Genomic DNA, 23337 nt, shown 5'->3' on the forward strand with positions numbered 1-23337 from the left:
TGTATTGTACTACTTGTGGCTAGATTCGGGACGTTTGGAGACCGATTTGAGAGGAAAAGGCATTTTGGAGTAGAGTTTTTCCCGTATTGAGGTAAGTAACACTTTCAAACTTGGTTCTGAGGGTTCGAAACCCCAAATTATGTGTTATGTGGTTGGTATTGAGGTGACGCACATGCCAAGTGACGGGCGTGCGGGCGTGAACCGTGAGAATTGTGACATGGTTGATTCCATGGCACCGTATAGAGATTCTATATTGTTGATATCCGTGTTTTCATCATGTGATAAAGTAATTGAGCTATCAATCATGCTAGATATCATGTTTAGGCTTTGTGCCAGTACTGTTGGGACCCATAGTGGTCGTTTCTTGCTGTCACCTTACTGATTTTATTGATATTACATACTCAGTCATATTCATTTATTTCATATCATATCTCAGTCTCAGTTGTTATTTATTGCTACATCATATCATTGTTTTGGGTTAGTTTTCATGACATTGTGAGCCCGTGAGTGAGACTGGAGAGATTGATGACTGAGTGAGGCCGAGAGCCTGATTATGAGTGACAATTATGGGATCGTTTTGCACGCCGCAACGGTTATATAGATTTTATGATAGCGTTTGGGTTTTAGGAGCCCCTCCGGGGTCTGTACACACTCTAGTGAGCGCGGTTGATATTATTGAGGGATGGATCTTCCCTGGGCCGTATGGGCCAAATACAACATGACGCTGTCAGCATGGTGCATCACATACAACATGTGCATTAGCATGTAGAAGTAGAAGAGTTACATTCTTCACATTGTTCAGACTTGATCTACTTTACTGTTTTGAACTATCTATTTAACTTGAAAGCATGCCTACGTTTTTGCACAATTATTTCTATTTTTAACTGTACCGTTTGAGTTCGTCCCTACCTTTAAGTCCAAAGGTTGGACTTGTTCTTTACTGAGTTGGTTGTACTCACGTTACTCCATGCACCTCGTGTGAAGATCCAGACGTTTTTAGTCACGGCGGCTGTTGATTGAGGAGCCAGATCGCGGAGACTATCAAGGTAGCTGCATGGCGTTCACAGGCCTTGACTCTCCTTCTTTATCTCTATCTGTATTTCAGTTTTTATTTCCTAGACACTATAGTGGACTGTATTCTGGTGTAGACGTTCATGTACTCCGTGACACCCCGATTTTGGGATGGATTGTATCATATTTTGGATATTTCTGTTTTTTAAAAAAAGCTTTCCTTAATTATTAAATTGCTTCCGTCTTTATGTTCAAAGATTTTACTATGTTGAGATGTTTAGTTGTGGCTTGCCTAGTTCCACGATAGGCACCATCATTACGGTTAGATTTTGGGTCGTGACATTTTTCTCTCTTCTTTGTGCTTGAGAGGTGCAAAACTTTAAAAGTGCATCAATTGTATCAGAGCACAAGTTCCAAGTTCCGAGTCTTGATTTGCTATCTTTCATCATGTCGCTAGAGAAGAAACTATTAAGTTTGGGATTCTCTTTAATCAATATGAAACTCAAAATTTAGAAATTAAGAACTATAGTCCTTGAACATGACAGTGAAGAAACTTAAGTGCAGCTAGATAGATTGACGGAATCGATAAGGCATTTAACTGAATTGGATGAAGGTTTGGTGCTTCAAATTCAACTACTGAATTCATCATAATGCCTACAAACGCTACCACTATATAACATACCTATGCTATCGCTTCGTCTACCCCTTCGATATCCACCAATTCAATCACATAGAGCAAGAAATAGAGAACATGTTGAAGAGTTTGAAGTTGGCGAAGGAATGAGAGTGCCATGGCACCATACCCATTATGATAAATATTCAGATAATTAAGGGAGTGAAGAGGAAGAAATTGATAAAGACCAATATCAATGAGACAAGGAGCATTCATTGGATCCATAAGTTGAGGATTTACCACCAAAGTTTTATGATGATTTATTGGAGTATCTAACCATGAGCATTATTGACTTTCTTCTTTTAGGGGATTCTCAATATAATATTGACTTGATTGTTAGCTTTACCATGTAAACAAGGGAACATATTGTGTTAATCTAGATTTCCATAAGAGTATACAAGAATAAGATGAAGGATTACCTAAAAAGGAGTGGATAATGGAGAGTTTGAGTCCATATATAAGAGAAACGGGATGTCTTCACGTATAAATATGGCTATCATCAAAGTGATTATTGGTGTACAAGCATTGCAATTGATGCTTTCCAAAGAAGAGCATTGATCTCTATACTTAATTCAAAACTAGACATAGAGTTGGTTAAGTTTCATGAAGTTCTAGCACCAATAACTTCAAATTTTAAATTGAAATTTGATAGTCAACTTCGAAAGATTACATGAAGAAGTCCTAGTAAAAAGTTCAAACTTGGAAAATGATATGTAGTTCGAACAATTGCTAAGTTTTGTTACAATGTGAAGAAGCTCAATGATAAGCTAGCACAATGTAACTTGAAACCTTGTGAGCATTGGGTCCTCATTCTTTACTATAGCAAATTTTGCGCCATCTATGGAAGGGTAGCAGGAAAGTTATGATAAATTAGTAACATTTCATGCCTTATTTAGCCTATCTATATTGTTGGATACTATAAACTCTACTGGAACAATGCGAGGACTATAATGGCCCAAAATAATTTCCCTAAGCTTTACGTTCTTGTTCAGGCTCTAAGTTAGATACAGGGGTGTGTGAAAAGTTTTAAAGATGTAAAATACCTAAATATTATATTTGGAAGGTGATACAGTGTTTTGAAGAGGATAGGTGGTACGAACGAAATTGAAAATGTTTAAGACAAGAATATGACTTTAGTCATGCATATCCCAACTTCAAATAATCATACCTCCTAGATTGTAAGGAATTTAGCTATTGTCTATATATCAAACGAAATCTCTTTGAGTGTAATTTTCAAAACCTTCAAACCGTTTGTCATATGGACATTATTACAAGAAGTTATAGCTTTTTATTAAAGGAATAAAGCAACAACCTGGCCCAAAAATTTACCCTGGCACGACATGCGTTGTGGCACGAGGTGTCAATGCAATATTTTGTTAGAGGTACAAAAATCTAAGTTTCTGAAGAGCCCTACTAAACATTAGGTACCCCACGATTGGTGGAACGAGGTGATGGGCCAAGTGTTGGCCTTAAAGAGCCTACAACAATAACAACATACTCAGTACTATCTCACACTGCGAGGTCTATGGAGGGTAGAGTTTACACAGACCTTACCCCTACCTTGTAAGGATAGAGAGGTTGTTTCCAATAGACCCTTGGCTCAGGAAAGCATAAGCACCACATTAATAAAATTATAAACAAGAAGGGACAACCCCAAAAAGCCATATAAAAAGTAGAATAAAGGCAACAAGATAGTAAGGTGATCGCAATGAAAGAAAACAACGGTTAGTCAATAAAAACCTACTACCAACAGAAAGCGAGACTACATGCCAATACTACTATTAAGAACACTCAAGACTACCTACTCTACTACCCTAATCCTCAACCTCCATACCTTCCTATCAAGGATCATGTCCTCGATCAGCTGAAGTTGTGCCATGTCTTGCCTAATCACCTCTCCCCACCTCTAATTGTGAGTTCACACTACCTCGCGTCTCTTTAATAAATACAATATCATTTGTAAATAGCATGCACCACGGCACCTCCTCTTGGATGTGGCGCGTCAGTACGTCCATCACTAGGACAAACAAAAAAAGGTTGAGTGTCGACCCCTGATGCAACCCCATCATAATCGGAAAATGGTCTGAGTCTCCACCCACCATCCTTACTCGGGTCTTTGCTCCATCATACATGTCCTTAATCACCCTAATGTAGGCAACATGTACACCTCTAGCCTCCAAACATCTCCATAAAACCTCTGTTGGAACTTTATCGTACGTCTTTTCTAAGTCGATGAACACCATATGCAAGTCCTTCTTCCTCTCTCTATACTGCTCCATCAATCTTCTAACAAGGTGCATGGCTTCTACAGTTGAACGCCCTGGCATAAACCCAATCTGGTTCTCGTAAATAGACACACTCCTCCTCACCCTCAGCTCTACCACTCTCTCCCAGACTTTCATAGTATGGCTAAGCAGCTTGATATCCCGATAATTATTGCAATTTTAGATATCACCCATGTTTTTGTATACAGGAATCATCGTGCTCTACCTCCACTCTTCAGGCATTTTCTTTGTTCTAAAAATGATATTAAATAACCTCGTGAGCCACTCCAAGCCTGCCTTGCCCGCACTCTTCCAAAACTTCACCGGGATTTCATCTGGCCCGGTCGCTTTGCCCCTGCTCATCTTACGCATAGCCCCTCCACTTCATCAACTCTAATCTGCCTACAATACCCAAAGTCATAACGACTCCCAGAGAGTTTCAAATCATCCAGTACAATGCTCCTATCCCCCTCCTCATTCAAGAGACTATGGAAGTAGGTCTGCCATCTCCAATGGATAAGCCCCTTATCCAGCAAAACTCTACCTTCTTCGTCCTTGATGCACTTCATTTGGTCCAAGTCACGAGCCTTCCTTTCTCGCGCCTTGGCTAACTTAAACAAACTCTTATCCCTACCTCAGCCCTAGAGTTCCTCATACAAATGACTAAAAGCTGCAGTCTTGGCTACCGTAACTGCTAGTGTTGCCTCTTTCTTAGCCAACATATATTGCTCCCTATTCGCCCACTTCTCCTACTCGTCTACACATTTTACTAGTTTCAAATACGTCGCTTTCTTGGTTTTCACTTTTCCTTGCATCTCTCCATTCGACCACCAGTCTCTCTTGTAACCACCAGAGTAACCTTTTGAGATCCCTAATACCTATAACATGAAATATAAAAGAAAAGATCGAAAAAAGAAAGTTCCAAAAATTGAAGTTCAAGACGTCTCTTTCAACCCCAAAGTGACCTATACCAGTCTCCTTTAGTCAATGTAAGTTTCAACACGATTCAAGTTAGATTATTATTCTCCAACAATAGTTATAATTAGATTTCATCCTAAAACCACTAGATTGTTAGCAATAACTCAATATAAGATTTTTCTCCGACCTAGGATTTTACAATTCGAGGTAAGCTTCACAACTCACATCTAACTATGATCTTTTAGGGAAGATTTTGTTTGATATTCATTTCTAAAAATACTACAAAAACTTAAATTAATTACGAACTCTAGAAATTAAGAAGAATCAAACCTAGGGTTTCTAAAGTTAGAAATTTCAAAGCTTTTAGAATTGATTCTTGAATTACCTATGTAGAGATTGGTTGGGTGAGTTGAATCTTCGAATTGGAGCGACAAAAGATTTTCAAATGAAGATATCAAGGCGAGTCAAGACTTGTTGTCACTAAAGTTCCTTTCTCACGAAGTCATGCTCACTCATAAGGTGTTTGATTAAATATTTATAAATGTCAATGTAAGTTTAATTGGTGCGAGTTGGCTCACCTTATCCATATTGTTTTTGTTAAACATACATGTTATAATTTTCCCAAAATCCTTTTAATAATAATAAGATGTTTTATTTTTCTTTCCAGATAACCAGTGTAAAACAAATGTATCACTATGCCCATCTGCCAACATGTGTAAGAAATCATGAATGATGTAATATCGTACATCATGAGGAAAAATACATTTCTATGCCTGTATGTCATGTGTGCATGTCAATGCAATATATCTCAAAGATGAACTCATATGCATACTCTTAGAGTATTAATTCACTCAATCCTCCCCATCACCCAGTCCTCACAGTCACTAAGTCTTCACAGTCACTCAGTCCTCACAGTCACTCAATCCTCACAGTCACTCAATCCTCTCAATCGCTCGGCACTCGGCACTCGGCACTCGCACTCATTAGGTACCTGCACTCACTGGGGGTGTGTACAGATTCCGGAGGGGTTCCTATAACCCAAGCGCTATAATCTGCACGGACAACTCACGTGCTGCACGGACAACACATGTGCTATAGTATCAATATCTATATCCGCACGGACAAATCACGTGCTATAATAAGCCAATCTAGCCTGCTGCAGCATGCAACCCGATCCCATAATAATAAAGTATATAAATCCAATATGGCCTTCTGTGGTGTGCAGCGCAATCCCATAATTATCCTCACAATCAGGCCCTCGGCCTCACTCAGTCATCAATCTCTCCAGTATCTCTTTCACGGGCTCACAATGTCATGAAAATAGCCCAAAAATAATGATATGATGTATCAATAAATAACAACAGAGACTGAGATATGATATGTAATGATATGAAGATGACTGAGTATGAATTTTCAATTTAAAACAAATAAATCACAGCAATATGATCTCTGTGGGTCCCAATAATACTGGCACATAGTCTCAACATGATTTTTAATATGATTCTCAGCTCAATTTCTTTAGCACATAAAACTAAATAGAAAATGCCAAGATTATTTGACTATAAAATTCCACGGAAATAATTATGTCACAATTTCCATGGTGCACGCCCACACAAACTTATTCATATTTTTGGCAACTTTGGTAAACGATTTGGGTTTTCATTGATGTACTTCAAAGGTAGAACTATTTTCAGAAATCATGTTTTTGCTGAGCATTTGATTGTTGAGTTACTTCTGGTATTACTTGTTTAAGTTGTTATGAACTATTGTTGGTTATTGAAGTTGGGACCCGATCTTGTTACAAGCTCGTCACTACTTTCAACCTAAGGTTATGTTTGTTACTTATTGAGTACACGGGGTTAGTTGTACTCATACTACACTTCTGCACCTTGCGTGCAGATGTTGGCTGCTGATGTTGTTGCGTTCGTTGGGAGCTGGATCTGAAGATGTACATGCGTTCCGGTTGTAGCTGCCTCTTATTCATGGTAGCCTTAGATTCATGAAATTCTGTTTATGTACTTTTCAAATAGATGATGTATTATTTTATACCAGCTTTGTAAATTTTATTCTTAGAAGCTCATGATTTGTACTACTAGTCCTTAGGGAATGTATAAGATTTAGATATTTTCTTTTGCTTAATTGTCTTGTGAAATTACATTGGAATATGATAGTGGATAATTGGCTTACCTAACAGGTTTGGTTAGGTGTCATCACGACTAGTTAGATTTTGGGTTGTGATCAGGTGGTATCAGAGCTCTAGGTTCTTAGGTTCTACAAGTCATAAGCAAGTGTCTAGTAGAGTATTGCGGATCTGTATGATGACGTCCATACTTATCTTCGAGAGTCTACAGGGCATTTAGGATAATTTCCATCTTTCTTTCCTTATCGTGCGAAATTGATTCAGCTTGAAACATAACTCTTTGAATTCCTTCCTCGCATTCGTATGCGCACATGAACGCTCGGTATCAGCTGTGTATCGCCGGCTTGTGATTTCATGGATGGCGTGCGAGACGTGTATTCTGTATTTTGGTGATAGTCCAGTCTGGAGGACTTGAGGCCAGGTTTAGACCGCAGCTTAAGCTCGGTAGCTTCAGGTGTAACTTGTACATTTGGACTCATATGTCCGGTAATATTCCTATGAGTGGAATTTATGGCTTGATGAGCGGTGGAATGTCTCTTTGATGAGAATGATATAACTGATGGAAGTGCTAAGACGATTTAAATATGACAAGAAATGTTTCCTTGAAATGTAAAGGAGGGACCATTGGGTGCTTGATTTTCATTTTGATGTGATGTACAGTCTCGAGTATGAATGTTTTGAAGGACCTTTCACGTTTTTAAATTTAGGGACACATTATATTCTCATGTCTGGTTAACAAGTTTGGACTTGGATAGACTAAGTGATTGCATAGTAATTGTGACGGTGAAAGGGTACAACAAGATACCAATTTGAGGCTAAGCAGGTGGATTATCCCCTGCGGAGTAATCTACGTATGTGTTCCTTATAATCTGAGTGGAGAGTTTCTTTTCTGCCAGCGAGGAGTATGTGTGGAGGTTTGAATTTGAATCTGGTTGAGTGCATGTTTGGAATCTGAAAAATTTGACCCTTATGCTTTAAAGTGACGGTTATTGTGTTGAACTAGATTATCATGAACATATTAAAGTTTCAAGCTAGAAAGTTCATAAGAATCTTTATGAGATGGCAATTGTACGAAGGGTTACGAGCAACCGTATAAAGGTCTTCTAGTTTTACTATATGAGGCACAAAACTTTAGTGGGCGTATAAAAGGCTACGAGCAACCGTACTATCACGATCCAAAATCCCTCCTTAGGATTCGTGATGTCACATAATCTCTAAGACTAGGTAAGCCTAACACTTACTGAATTTATAACAGAATTTTAACCATTTGACTATTAAACATAACCCAGAAGTTTCTATATAGAGCCAACAATCCCAAGTAGATATACAACATTCTAAAATTGGTAGTACAAGTCATAAACTCTACCGAATTCACTAAAAAACCTCTAAATACAACTGTGCTGGAATAGAAATAAATAGTACAAAGTAAAACTTCAGAAGGTGACTCCGAAACTTGCGAACGCGACGGCAGGCATACCTTGAAGTTTCCACAGCAATACTCGATCAACTATCTAATGATCAACACGCCTCGAGATACCTGGATCTGCACAAAAATGTGCAGTAAGCGTAGCATGAGTACACCATAGCGGTACTCAATAAGTATCAAGATTAACATCGGTAGAGTAGTGACGAGGAACAGTCAAGACACCTACTAGACATAATAACCTGTACAAGTATGAATATAAAACTAACAGGAAACAATGTAAAGCTAAACATGATAAGAATGACTCTACAATACTTGCAATAAGAACTAGAACAACAATTAACAACATGGAGCAACAGGTAATAACGTCATAAAGTAAGCAGAATACAGTTAAAGTCCGATGAAACCAAGTAAGGAAAAACAGGTAACAACCCAATAAACAACCGGTTTCACACAAGATTTATACAAGAATTTCCCAGAAGTACCACACTTCAAAGTCAAAAATCACGAACCCTAATCACTTGACACTTGTGCCCACATTACAAATCACAATTGCATGTATAACTCACGTACTGCACAAACAACTCACGTTCCAATACCATAAATGCCTCATATCTGTACGGATAACTCACGTGCTAAGAGAGTGACAATACCTCATATCTGCACGGACAACTCACGTGCTAGCAGTACCAATACCTCATAACCGCACGAACAACTCACGTGTCAATAGTACAACTCACGCACGGAAGGCAGGTATACAAGAATGCATGTAAATGATCAATAAACATCAGGGTTCATCTTCTTAGACCGATATGAGTGATTAATTACGGTGTATGCTTGTGCAAGTGTTCTATCACAACTCGAGTCAACAAGTAAGATTAGCGATTAAGAATGACACATAGGAAAAATCACAACAAACGTAAAATGCATGACTCACACAAGGTAGGCACACCACTACACAAATATTATGAATACCAATGCCCCCGGGACATCACAAGTCATCACAAATCATCCCCGACATAGTCCCCATTGTCTCGTCGCGTGCGCAACAATAAAGTAAATGTCCGCCTTGTCTCGCCACACACGCATAATAATATTTCTGTCTTGACTCACTACATGCGCAAACCCACATATATTGCCCGACTTGTCACGCCGCATGTGCAATATCAATAATAACAATAGCACAGGCAACTCACATGTGAACACCCCAACAATCCTCTCAATAATACCATGCGTGCCAAAATAGATAACAACACAATATAACACTCGCACCACATGTGCCCATATGCCACAACATTTTCTTAAAACAATTCCAAAACCACAACCATGAATATCCCTCGGCTCAACAATACCGAGCACAACAACAACAATAATAACACGGGAGTACGACAAATAAATCAATGCACGAATTACAATAACATAATAAAATGGAAGAAATAGTTCACAATGAAAGACATAACAAGTAATAATGGCTCCAAATAAGGATAACTCAACGATGAGAGATATAATGTGTAACAACGATATCGAATAAGAATAAATCACAATGGAGAAAATAACATGTAATAATGACTTCAAATAAAGATAATTCCACATGTGAAAAGATAACATGTAACAATGACTTCAAATAAGGATAAATCGACAATGGAAGAGGTACCATGGCAATAAAAGAGGCAACAACTTCCATTTAAGCATTTAAGAGGATATTTGACAATAAGGGGTAGAACATGAACCAATCAACTTCAAATAAGACATGTAAGAGTAAATTTAGCAATGAAGAATATAGCATGATAAGGCAACTTAATTTTCTTAATAATTTTATTTATTAAGAAAATAAGGAGTATAACATTCAAAAAAAATAAAGCGAAAGCTAATGAGCGAGAAAATATAGTGAAATAAATACTCCAAAACCATAAAGTCTACTAGCATGTGCTCCAAGACCTAGTGTCACAAGTGTATGAGCACTAGTAGAAAATACAAACCACTAAAACTCCTGTCAGAAATACAGTAGACAGAAAATAAGTGCAAAAGAGAGACTTCGGGTGCTCCAGAACGGACTCAGAGAGCAGCTCACCACTAGGCCTCAGGGTAACGGGGGTACGCGCTGGAATGACTGCCAGATGCACAAACCTCAGACCCTGCACGATTAGTGCAGAAGTGTAGCGTGAGTACATAAACAACATATACCTAGTAAGTATCCAGTCTAACCTCGAAAAAGTAGTGACGAGGGGTTGACATCGACACTTACTATGGGCTAACAATAAAATACAGGAATGCTAAATAGACATAGAATATGTGAATAATACTATTAACACAAAGACAACGGTCATTAAATAATTCTTTTACTAATAGTAAATTCCAAAAGTCTTCCACTAACACATGCTAATTCCCAATAAATTATAATCCCTCAATCCATAAAAATAATATCAAGTGCATCTTTGTACTCCCAAAGCCTCCAGAAGCAGTAGCTAACCAGGTAAGAGATGAAACACAACAATGTTATACCCAATGTGAACTTTAAGAAGCATTAGTAAAACTATGTAAGGATTTGGTTCAACCAACCAGCTAGGAAAACAAGGAGACATGCTGCTAGACAACAGAAGGCTGTGAAGATCTTCCCTATGCCAACTGCGGGATCACTTCGACCTATTGTTCATGGACAAACACTGAAATACAACATGAAAGTCCGGGCTGGGAGGGGATTTTCTCTTGAAGAACTGAAAGCAGCTGGTATTCCCAAGAAACTAGCACCAACCATTGGCATTGCTGTTGATCATCGCCGCAGGAACAGATCATTGGAAGGTCTCCAAACCAATGTCCAGAGGCTCAAGACTTACAAATCTAAGCTTGTCATCTTCCCTAGGCGTGCTAAGAAAGTCAAGGCTGGTGATTCTAGTGCAGAGGAACTTGCTACTGCCACCCAGGTCCATGGTTCATACATGCCTAGGCTATTACTAGGGAGCAGCTAGTTGTTGACCTTGTCAAGGTCACAGATGAGATGAAATCATTCAATGCCTATGGAAAGCTGCGTATCGAGCATACAAATGTGCGACACATCGGAGCCAGGTTGAAGAGGGCAACCGAAGCAGAAAAGGAAGAAAAGAAATAAGCAATTAGAACTGTCATGTAGCTTGTTAAGCACTATCAGTTTTCTGGTGGATTGAGTGATGAAGTTTATGATACAATCATATTCAAGATCTTGAGCTTTTCTCTTTATTCAAGAATTTTGTTTTGCTTGTGAAAAAAGAATATCAAGTGCATTCGGGCCCCAAACATTAACACGCACGATTTATGCCGAGATCGTACAGTTCGATCCAGAATAATGTATACACCGCCGAGGGTCGAACGACATGAACCATAGATGTATCTATTATACTGTTGAGGCGAACGAACCGCTCCCATGAGAGTGAGGATACATTATGAACATTCGATTTAAAAGCTATTATAAGGCTAATGCACAAAGAAGCACAATTTCTATTAATGGTCAAGTAACCCGCCAAAACTCAAGTAAGTGAAATTCGGTCTTTACAAATCCTTTATCAAGTTTCAATGTAATTTAGTCACTTTAATTAACAAGTAGGGTGCACACATTACAAGTATTTCATGATTTGGGTCCTAAACTACCCGGACTTAAGCATGATTAGTAGCTATGCACGGACTCTCGTCACCTTGTGTGTATGTAGCCCCCACAGTTAGAAACAAATAGTAATTTAAATCACCTATGGGTTAAATTCCCTCTTACAAAGTTAGGCAAGAGACTTAGATCGTCTCAAAGCTCACTTTTCTGCCACAAATTCACTCTAAGGATCCAACTTGGTGCCGTACAATCTGAAGCTAGCCAAATGTTATATAAAATAATCAATATACGCTCAAAAGTTAATAATTTAGATATTAGAGTAATTACCCAACTCAAATTGGAAGATTCTTAAAATTCACCCCCAGGCTCACGTGCACGGATTCTAAAAATTTTCGAAGATAATTGTTACCCATAACCTCACGAGCTCAAATATATAATTTTCACCAAATTCCATAACTATTTTCGTGGATAAATCCCATTTGTATCAAAAATTTTCAACTAAACCCACAATTTCTACACTTTATGTATTAAGAATCTACCCAATATATATGTATTTAACTCATCTCATATAGAAATTACATACCTCAAAGTGCTAGGTGAAAACCCCTCCTCAAAGAGCTCCACAATCGCCCAAGAAATGAAAGAAATGAGCTAAAATTGCCTAAGTCCCGACATTAAAAGCCCTAATTGCCTTCAGTGATTTCCGCTTCTGCCGGCAAAGGACCGCTTCTGCGAAACACACATAGCCCAGCACTGGGCGCACCTGCGGAAGGGAACCACACCTACGAGCCCGCTTCTACGGCTTGCCCCTCACTACTGCGACCTTGCCCACACTTGCCCCATCCGCTTCTGCTAATTTACTCTGCTCCTGCGGGCACGCGCCTGCGGACCAAGTCCACTTCTGCGACCCCAGACGACCTTAGCCATTTCTGCATCGGCGGCCACACTCTGCATCCGCGACCTCGCAGGTGCAGAATTTTCCTCGCACCTGCGCTCCCATGCCATCTCCACCAACCTCGCACCCGCGATGAACCAACCGCACCTGCGGGACCGCACCTACGGCCATTCCCTCTGCAGGTGCAAACACATTAGGTTAAGCAGCAGCAGTACTCCCAAATTTCAAGATTGCAATCTGTTTTTTATCCGAATTTCACCTGAGGCCCCAGGAACCCCGTCCGAGCACATCAACAAGTTTTTAAACATACTACGGACCTGCTCGACCTCTCGAAACACGAAAAATAACATTAGAACTAAGAATCACAACCCAAAACCAAATAGAATCAACTTATGAACTTCAAGTTCTTCCAACCTACTCCGAACGCACCGAATCATACTTAAACTACTCGGAATGATGTCAAATTTTGCGTGCAAGTCTTAAATCACCATACAGAACTATTCCCAGGCTCGGAATCCCAATCAGCTTGATAACACCAAGTCCTAGTTCAAACAAAATTTAAAAAACTTTAAAACCTTCAATGCGCTAACTTTCAACTATATGCGCTAACTTTCAACTTTATGCGCTGAAACGCTCCCGGGTCATCCAAAACCCGATCCGAACATACTCCTAAGTCCAAAATCATCATACGAACCTATTGGGACCGTCGAATCCCGATTCCGGGGTCGTTGTTGATACCTAATTTTGCCCTCATATGTTTTTAAATAATATATATACTTTCAAAATATTTTTTTTGCATCATTATTTAGCTTACAAATCTATACAAGCACTTTTTATAATTTTTCATAATTGTTAGAGCTTTAAAATTAATTTTCTTTAAATTACATAAATAGTTAGTAATTATCCCTTTGAATTATTTGTGATGACTTAATCATCCAAAATTACTATTTTTGTATCCTCATATATGTCTCATAATATTTTCACTTCATTTTTATATATAATTACATTAGCATTTTAAATCTATTTGCACAATCTTGCAATAATAGCCTATATTCATATACAAATGCTCCTTATTTATATTATTGGCATCAAAATAATATTTTTATATTTTTATAATGCTAAATCATTATTTTAAATCATTTTAGTACATAAAAATATTTTTATTCATTTACTAATTATTTTTATAAATTATTTTGATAAATTATGTGTGTTTAAAAGGCTGGCCCAATTTTTAAACCAATTTTCGGACTAAACAATGGCCCAACACCTTAGCCTAGTAACCCCAGCCCAAAGTCAAACGACCCCTTTACAAGACCCGTTCGGTACCCGTTTTAATTAACCCGCCCCATTCATTTTAAATCCCAGCCGTTGATCTTTCAAGATCAACGACCCTCATTTATTCCCCTCATTTTAATTACCCACCCCAACCTTAATCCTCTCATTCTCTTTAACCCGCCGCCCTAAAATTCTCTCTTCTCCTCTCCACAAAAACCCTAGCCGACCTCTCAAATCTCTCCAAATCCATCTCAACCATGGATTCTCTCCATGATTTCCTTACCTTTTATGTGTTATCTCGTTATTTTCTACAAAACTATGGTATCACCTAGTACTTTCCTAAACATGGCAAGTACTATCTCTCAGAATCCGGCCATTCAACTTCAATCGCTTGAATCTAGATAGTATTTAGTCCATATACATCATGACCAAGCTATATAGGTTCGATTAGCCAAGATTTCTGATCAATTTTCGATTTCTGTCAACTAGGGTTTACCTATTTTTCCCTAATCCGATTTTTATTGATTCTGCATGTTATTACTTCCTTATTTATGTTTGATTTTATAGTGTTTCCTTGTTTACTTGTTCGATTTCTGGCACTATATAAACTCCCTCTCCCCTTCTTTAATATGTTGTTATTAGATCCAAATAGTTGTATCCGTATATTCGTACTAAGATCTGTACTAATCATGTTGTAATGAAATTCTTTGACCTTTACATTGACTTTGTTTATTTGATCACTTAGCCTAATTGCAATCCACATAATCTTAAGTTTGGCAGGGACCCACAGTTGTGAACCTCGAAGAGTGCCTAACACCTTCTCTTGAGGTAATTTGAGCCCTTACCCGATCTTTGGTGACGCTGACTAGTCAAACAGAGTCATTTGCATAATAGGTGCCCTAACACACCTTAAAAACCGTTAGGTGGCGACTCTTCTTTTAATACCTATCTTCCCACTCAAAAGAGTTGTCACAACGTTGAAAGCCTGCTTTCGCGATACAACGGGGCGTGACAGCATGGCAATTCTGATGGGGATACTTAGGCTCTTACCATAATGAACTTGGCTTATGTGGATTAGTTTTTTTTGTTATAAAACACACATTTCTTTTCCATATTTATTTGTTAAATTTTTTATTATATGCACATCCCTTTTCCGTTCACCTTTACTTGTTTAAACCCGTTATAACATGCACATCCCTTCCCTTCTCCGCCTTTATTTGTTTAAATTTGTTTAAACATGCACATCCCTTCCCCATTATTTGCTATGACTGCTCTTCATTTGACTGCTATATCATGCCTCTCCCATCCCTACTCCCTTACTTGCTTTATTACATTCTCGCATATATTCCACGAACTAACTTCTTCCTTTGTCTTTCTTTCTTATTTTTTTCATGCTTTAACTTATTTCCGCATTTGACGCTTTTACATATTTATCATGCAAATACTTGGCAATGTGTTATTATCTCTGCATAAAGCATGCTCCACATCATACTCCACTCGTGCGAATTATTAACATAGCGGCACTTGATGAGTGTCTGTGCTCTTCTAGAATTATACCCTTTTTAAATCGCAAAGGCTTATTTGCGGTAGACTAGTCGATCAGCGGTGCATTTGACGGTCCCGTGCCTTTCCCTCTCAAGTTGTCCACTTGAGAGTACTAGTCTAGACCATTCTAGAAACCTTACTACACCATCAAATGTACATGAATCATGTTAAACCTAGTACGGGTTATGACGTTGTTAACGTAATAGCCCGCCAAAATAAGCCTTGTCTAAAGTCCGATGGGATTTTCACAATCCCAATGGACACTACCATGTTATGTGCATTACTTGGAGAAAATGTGTCAATATGTTGATCATTATTATGTAAATGGTCTAATTTGGGGGGGGGGGTAACTCTATTTGCTTGCAGAAAATAAAGCACAAAGTCCCCCGGTTCTGCATGGTCCAAAACATCCCACCTTTGCTACTTGATTGGTGGAAAAATCTCTCGCCTTGCGACAAGAATCATGTGAGAAGGGTACTTGGTAATTTGCCGTCCTTGCTAGACATCCGACCAAATAGGGCATTGATTGAGGCCGCTACCATGTTTTGGGATGAGAAAAGAGCCGTCTTCCGCTTTGGTGACATAGAAATGACTCCTCTCATAGAAGAAATAAGAGGCTTCGCTAAGCTGCCATGGGATAGTCCAGGGTTATTAGTGCCAGAGAATAGCACCCCTCACGGTTTTCTAAAAATGATAGGCTTCAAGAAAAATGATGAGTTGCATTATTTGAAGAAGTCATACATCCCATTTGAATTCCTTTATGAGCATTACGGGCACAGTAAGTCATATCGTCTTCATCATGAGGAACTTGCCATTACCTCCTTAGGTTGGACGCACCGCCGAGTTTATGTATTCATCATTTGCTTCTTGGGTTTGTTGATATTTCCAATGAAAGGGGGAAAGATTCACACTCGTTTAGCTATGGTTGCAAGAACTTTAATGGAAGGCATCGAGGGGCAAACCTACACCATCATCCCTATGATCCTAGCTGAATTGTACCGCGCTCTAGATCGGTGCAAATAGGGGTTCGGACATTTTGAAGGTTCTAATCTATTATTGCAAGTCTGGTTATTGAAACACTTTCAGAGAGGAGAGTACCGCCAAGAGCTTCTGCGATGACCGTTGAATGACTACATAGCTTACCATCACCCAAAGAAAATGACATTCATCCCAGATAGGTTTGCACAGCCCGGAGGTGCTATAAGTTGGGTACGTTTCTTCAGCAATCTGACAGACAAGAAGGTACATTGGATGTTTGAGTGGTTTCCCAGCAACGAGTTCATCATCAGGTCGAGGTATACTACTCATTTGGTATTGATCGGGTTGCGAGGCATTTATCCTTATGCTCCTATAAGGGTAATGAGACAAGCAGGAAGAAAACAGGTCATACCTCGGGTTTCCAACATGGTCCAGTACAAGGGAGATTTCAAAGGGGACATCATTCCTTTCAAGTTTGAGGAGCAACATATGTGGAACCAGAAGGTCATTGTGGAAAGAGAGACTATCGAGCCAGACAGGTACCATGCCGGTCATGTGTATTTCTATCCATCATGGTTGGTAGATGATATAGCGGGAGACATCAAGCCAGGGGTCAATTTGGAAAATAGGATCATTGATGATGCTGCCGAGGCACATGTCAAGTATAGAAGGCTTCACAAAAGGGTTTTTGAGTCTGAAACTAGACATCTGGAACAACATAAAGTGGACATGGAGGCAATTAATGAATGGAAGGAAATCGCCACTAAGTCCATCGAGAGATTGGAATATTTGGAGCAAGGGTTGATGGAGTCTGAGTGAAAGATGAGGAAGAGGCTTTCAGATTGTCAGAACACGGATGGCAATGAAGGAGGGCATCTAGCAAAGGCTTACCTATTGTTGGATATGCGCGACCTAGGGAACCTGATTGACGGAGTCAAGAAAGCCAAGCATGGAGAAGGTCCCTCAGGGACCAAATAGATTTAGCAAATGATGTTCTATACTATTTTCTTGCTTAGTTTAGATTTCGATTGTAATAAGGCTAAATGCCATTAGTAGCTTCATTATTATTGTTGATTTAGTAAACATTTGGCTCGTTTTCACATTAATGAAATGACGCAATATTGGCATCAATTTTCTCCGAGTCTATATGTCGCTTAGGCCTACATCGGGCACAATAAGGTCCCCAATTAGGACGCGAATTATTGCATGATTTTACAGAACATGTTTAAATACTGCAAGCATTCTTTCAGATATCCCTACTGACTTGGTTACCTTTGTTTGTTTTTCTTTCTTTTGATTATTCCCATTCCTCAAGATTGGTTCATGCATACTAGCATCATCTACATATCACACTAGATCCAGAGGTCCTCCACCTCCTCCACCACCAAGTGATGTTAAAGGCAGAAGCAAAGGGAAAGGAAAAATGGATGATTTGAGCGGTATCAGAAGAGACAATGCTACTATAGCAGAAAACATTGAAACATCAAATGGCCGAAGTATTCCGGCATAGAACAAATTGGTCTTACGTCTGGAACAGAAAATCCTGGAGCTACAAGGAGAACTTGAGCATGTCTGAAACTTGGAAAATCTTTCCCTCACCCTAAACGTCCCCGATATCAACTAACAAAATCCAAATGCCCAAAACCCGGCACCACCCCAAAACACGCAGAACCAAAATCTACCACCGAATCCTCCCACACCACATCAATACACCACAGATCCTCAGAACCACAACCCTCCACCGGTACCTACTCCTCCACAACACCATCACCATCCAACTCAATACCCACAAACTACCACTTACCACACTCTTCAGATTGCACCGCAACCTACTCCTGATCCCTAAAACTCAACCACCATTATGCCCAGATTCCCAGAGTCCACCAAAGTAGTCCCATATATGTGGAAACTTTATCCCATACCCCACAACAAACCCTATATATACCGGAATCCACCAAGAAGGACCTGCTCATCAAGAACATGCAGAGTTCAGAGAGTCGAATGTGGCAAAGGGCATTGAGGGTTTGATTTATGAGGACTTGTGCATTTAACCAGATGTAGAAATGCTGGAGGGTTACAAACCTCCCAAGTTCAAAATATTCGATGGAACTAGTGATCCGAAAGTGCATCTAAGAACATACTGCGAAAAACTTGTAAGGGTTGACATAGATGAATGAATTCGTATGAAGCTGTTCATGAGGAGCCTCACTGGAGATGTTTTGTCTTGGTACATCAGTTAGAACCTAAAGAAGTGGCATCGGATTTCATGGATCGATTCAGGTTCAACAGAGAAAGTGCACCAGACATTTTCTACATTCAAAATCTCAAGAAGAAACCAACGGAAACCTTCCGTGAGTATGCTACTCGGTGGATATTTAAAGCTGCGAAAGTAAGGCCGGCACTTGAAGAATAACAGATGAATAAGTTCTTCGTCAGAGCTCAAGACCCGCAATAGTATGAAAGGCTGATGATTATTGAAAACCATAAATTCTTTGACATCATCAAACTGGGAGAAAAAATAGAAGAAGGGATCAAGAGCGGAATGGTGACAAATTTTGAAGCACTCCAGGCCACAAATAAAGCTTTGTAGTCAGGAGGTATCTCCAAGAAGAAAGAAGTGGGTGCAATAATGGTAGCCCAAGGTCCGAATTCTCCCCTCACATACCAAACACCTCCACCCATATACCAGCCTTCACCCCTCAGATACCAACAACTTGCCACTACCTACAATACATATAACACCCAACCCACATATTATCACACACCACCACCCGCCCGCCAAAATTACCAAAAACCATGACCAAATTTTGATTGTAGACTACCCAAGAAATACACTCAAATCGCTGAACGCATAGACCAATTGTATAAGAGACTGAAAGTTGTTGGTTATGTCACTCCCATTCCCGTTGTTTCTATGGAAAATGCTTCTCAGTGGATTAATCCAAACAAGACACGTGCCTATCACTCAGGCATGAGGAGCCATACCATTGATCAGTGTCGCACTCTGAGGGACAAGATTCAAACATTAATTGGCACTAAATCATACAAGCAAAGGAGGCTGCACCCAATGTTCATAACAATCCTCTTCCGGATCACAGAGGTGGGGGAGTAAATGTGATAGAGACCGATGAAGAATGGGATCCGGAAGGGTCAATTGGACTCATTCGGGAGGGGTGATTCTAAAACATCCCCAGTCACTCTCACGCCTAACGTGGTACAAACCCAGGCACCAATCAAAGTTGAGGTAGCCGCACCAGCGCTGTTTGAAGTCGAGGTGACCATACCCTTCACCATGATGGTAGCACCTACGCCATCTTATAAGTCTGATGATATATCATGGGATTATGTTGCGGAAGAAAGAAGGAAAGGAAAAGCAAAAATGGACGAAACAGGTGCAACACAAGGCATGACTAGAACTGGTAGGGTTTATACACACGATCACTTGGGAGGAACAAGCAAAGAAGCTATATCTAAGCCGCCTATCATTGAGACTGGTCCTGACGACCTTTGGAGAAAAGTGCAAGCGAGAGAATACGCTGTAGTTGACCATGTGAACAAAACTCTTGCTCAGATATCCATTTATCACTGCTGCAAAACACCGAGACATACAGGAATGCCCTGATAAAGGTGCTGAGTAAAGCTTATGTACCCACCAGCATCACTAGTGGGGAAATGGCCAACATGTTCGGGAAGGTATTGGAAAGCCACAAAATCACTTTTCATGAAGACGAGCTGCCACAGGAAGGACTAAGTCACAACAGGGCACTACATATAACAGTGCAATTTGAGGACAAATTCATCACCAGGGTCCTAATAAATGGGGGTTCGTGTCTCAACATATGTCCACTAACTACTCTGAAGAGACTGGGTAAAGTCCTGCACGAGATACGAGCAGGAAGCATGAATGTGAAGGCGTTTGATGGATCTCAGAGGGCCACAATCGGGGAAGTCAACCTCAGCCTACAGATGGGCCCAACTTGGTATGATGTTGAGTTTCAAGTGTTGGGGGTATGAGCCTGGCAAGGGTCTCGGCAAGAATCTCCAAGGGATCACTAAACCGGTACAGCTAAAGCGTCATGGTACAACCTTTGGGCTTGGGTATGAATACAATTGGCAAGAGTACTAGGATTGGTCGCCGCCATGGTGTGGTCCTTATTATCTGCTGGAACAACCAGTATCACATTTGCACCAGGCATTTCATCAAGCTGACATGATGTAGGGGTCTGAAGAAGATGAAGCTTTAGCTGACATAAGGAAGCTGTTTCTGGATGATGAAGACATGGATTGTAGTGTGATAGTTGAGGAGGAGAAGGAGGAGGAGGAGGAGGAAGACCTTACTATTCAGACTGTGGAGAAAGGAGTTGTTCTCAAGAACTGGACTGCTGCACCATCACTGGCCCATCGAGTTTTTGGGTAGCCTGGCAATTAGCATCAATTATTTTTAAAGCAATTGTATGAGCATCTAAAACATTTTCAGTATTTTGTTTTGAACGTATTTTGTTTTGAAATAGTTGCTCGAGTCATCGAGCTATACTTGTTGACGTTTTTCAAATTTTATTAATGCGTTGCTATTATTATTATTTATTGTTATTCTTTACATTTTTTCTCTCTACAACATGATTATTACCTATCTCGATGAACCTACGACTATGACATGTAATGAGGCAATGCGACATAAGGATAATGATTCAGAGGATCTAGAAGACAACATAATACCTAAGGAAATTGTCAGAGAAGTGGAAAACTTTGAAAATAAGCCTAAGTTTAATTTGGACAAGACTGAGACAGTTAACTTAGGGGACTCCGAAATGGTCAAGGAAACACGTATAAGCATTCACCTATCACCATCAGAGAAGGAAGAGTATGTCCGATTCCTAAAAGAGTATGCATATATCTTTGCATGGTCGTGTGATGATATGACTGGTTTGAGCACATCCATATTAGCTTACAAGCTACCTACCAATCCCATGTGTCCACCGGTAAAATAGAAGCTCAGAAAATTCAAGCCGGATATGAGTTTGAAGATAAAAGAGGAGGTCACCAAGCAAATCACAGCCAAGGTTCTCAGAGTGGTTGAATATCCGACTTGGTTGGCCAACATTGTGCCGGTTCCGAAGAAAGATGAGAAAGTCAAAGTGTGTGTTGATTACCGAGATTTAAATAGGGTGAGTCCCAAAGATGATTTCTCATTGCCCAATATACACATACTAATTGGCAACTATGCCAAGTATGAACTCCAGTTCTTTGTGGATTACTTCGCGAGGTATCATCAGATCTGGATGGATGAAGAGGATGCCAAAAAGACAACCTTTATCACACCATGGGGAATATACTGCTATAAAATGATGATGTTTGGTTTGAAGAATGCTGGAGCCACTTACATGAGAGCCATGACAACCATTTTTCAGGATATGATACACAAGGAAATAGAGGTGTACGTGGATGACATCATCATCAAATCCAGAAGAAGCAAATATCATATAGCAGACTTGAGGAAATTCTTTGATCAGCTTCGAAGGTACAATCTGAAACCGAATCCTGCAAAGTGTGCCTTCGGAGTCCTTGCTGGAAAATTGCTAGAATTCATCATCAGCCATCGAGGGATTGAATTGGACCCGTCAAAGATCAAAGCTATCCAGGACTTTGCCATCGACGAAGAATACGAAAGATATGATGAGCTTCTTAGGGCGTCTCAACTACATCAGCCATTTCATAGCACAATCAACCGTGATCTGTGAGCCGATCTTCAAAATGCTGAAGAAATATGCTACAACAAGATGGATTGAAGAATATCAGAAAGCCTTTGACAAAATCAAGGAGTATTTATCCAAACCGCCCATTCTGGTCCCACCAGATCCAGGAAGACCACTGCTGCTTTATTTGTCTGTACTGGATGGAGCTTTCGGTTGCGTTACAACATGATGAAATTGGAAGAAAGGAGCAGGCAATATATTATTTGACTAAGAAATTCACACCTTACAAGCCCAATACTCTTTGCTGAAGCGCACCTGTTGCGCTTTAACATGGATATCTCAAAAGTTGAGGCGTTATTTCTGTGCATACACCACATATCTCGTATCAAGGATGGATCCGCTGAAATACATCTTCCAGAAACCCATGCCTACGGAAAAGTTAGCAAAATGGAAGATATTGCTGAGTTAATTCGACATCATCTATGTAACTCAAAAGGCGGTAAAAGGGCAAGTATTGACAGATCATTTAGTAGAAAATCATGTGGACGGAGAATACGAACCATTAAAAATGTATTTTTCCGACGAAGAGGTGTCATTCGTAGGAGAAGATATCACCGAAGCATATGATGGTTAGAGAATATTCTTCGACGGAGCTACAAACTTCAAAGGAGTGGGTATCGGAGCTGTCTTAGTATCAGAAACTGGCCAACACTATCCGGTATCTGCAAAACTCAAGTTTCCATGTACCAAAAATATGGCAGAATATGAGGCTTGCATCTTGGGACTCGGGTTGGCCATTGACATGAATGTTCAGGAGTTGCTGGTGATTGGAGATTCTGATCTTTTGGTGCATCGGGTTTTAGGAGAATGGGCTATGAAGAACACCAAAATATTACATATTTGTACTGCGTACAAGAGCTGATCAAGAGGTTCACGAAGATAGAGTTT

The 23337-nt window shown here is 39.8% G+C and overlaps 1 pseudogene; it reads left to right on the plus strand.

Annotated features, from left to right (window-relative positions):
- The first annotated feature begins 10909 nt into the window (after positions 1 to 10909).
- Positions 10910 to 11535, plus strand: LOC107831750 (large ribosomal subunit protein eL13y-like; annotated as a pseudogene).
- The last annotated feature ends 11802 nt before the right edge of the window (positions 11536 to 23337 follow it).

The sequence above is a fragment of the Nicotiana tabacum genome, chromosome 9, assembly GCF_000715075.1.
Source record: "Nicotiana tabacum cultivar K326 chromosome 9, ASM71507v2, whole genome shotgun sequence".
NCBI classification, from domain to species: Eukaryota; Viridiplantae; Streptophyta; class Magnoliopsida; order Solanales; family Solanaceae; genus Nicotiana; species Nicotiana tabacum.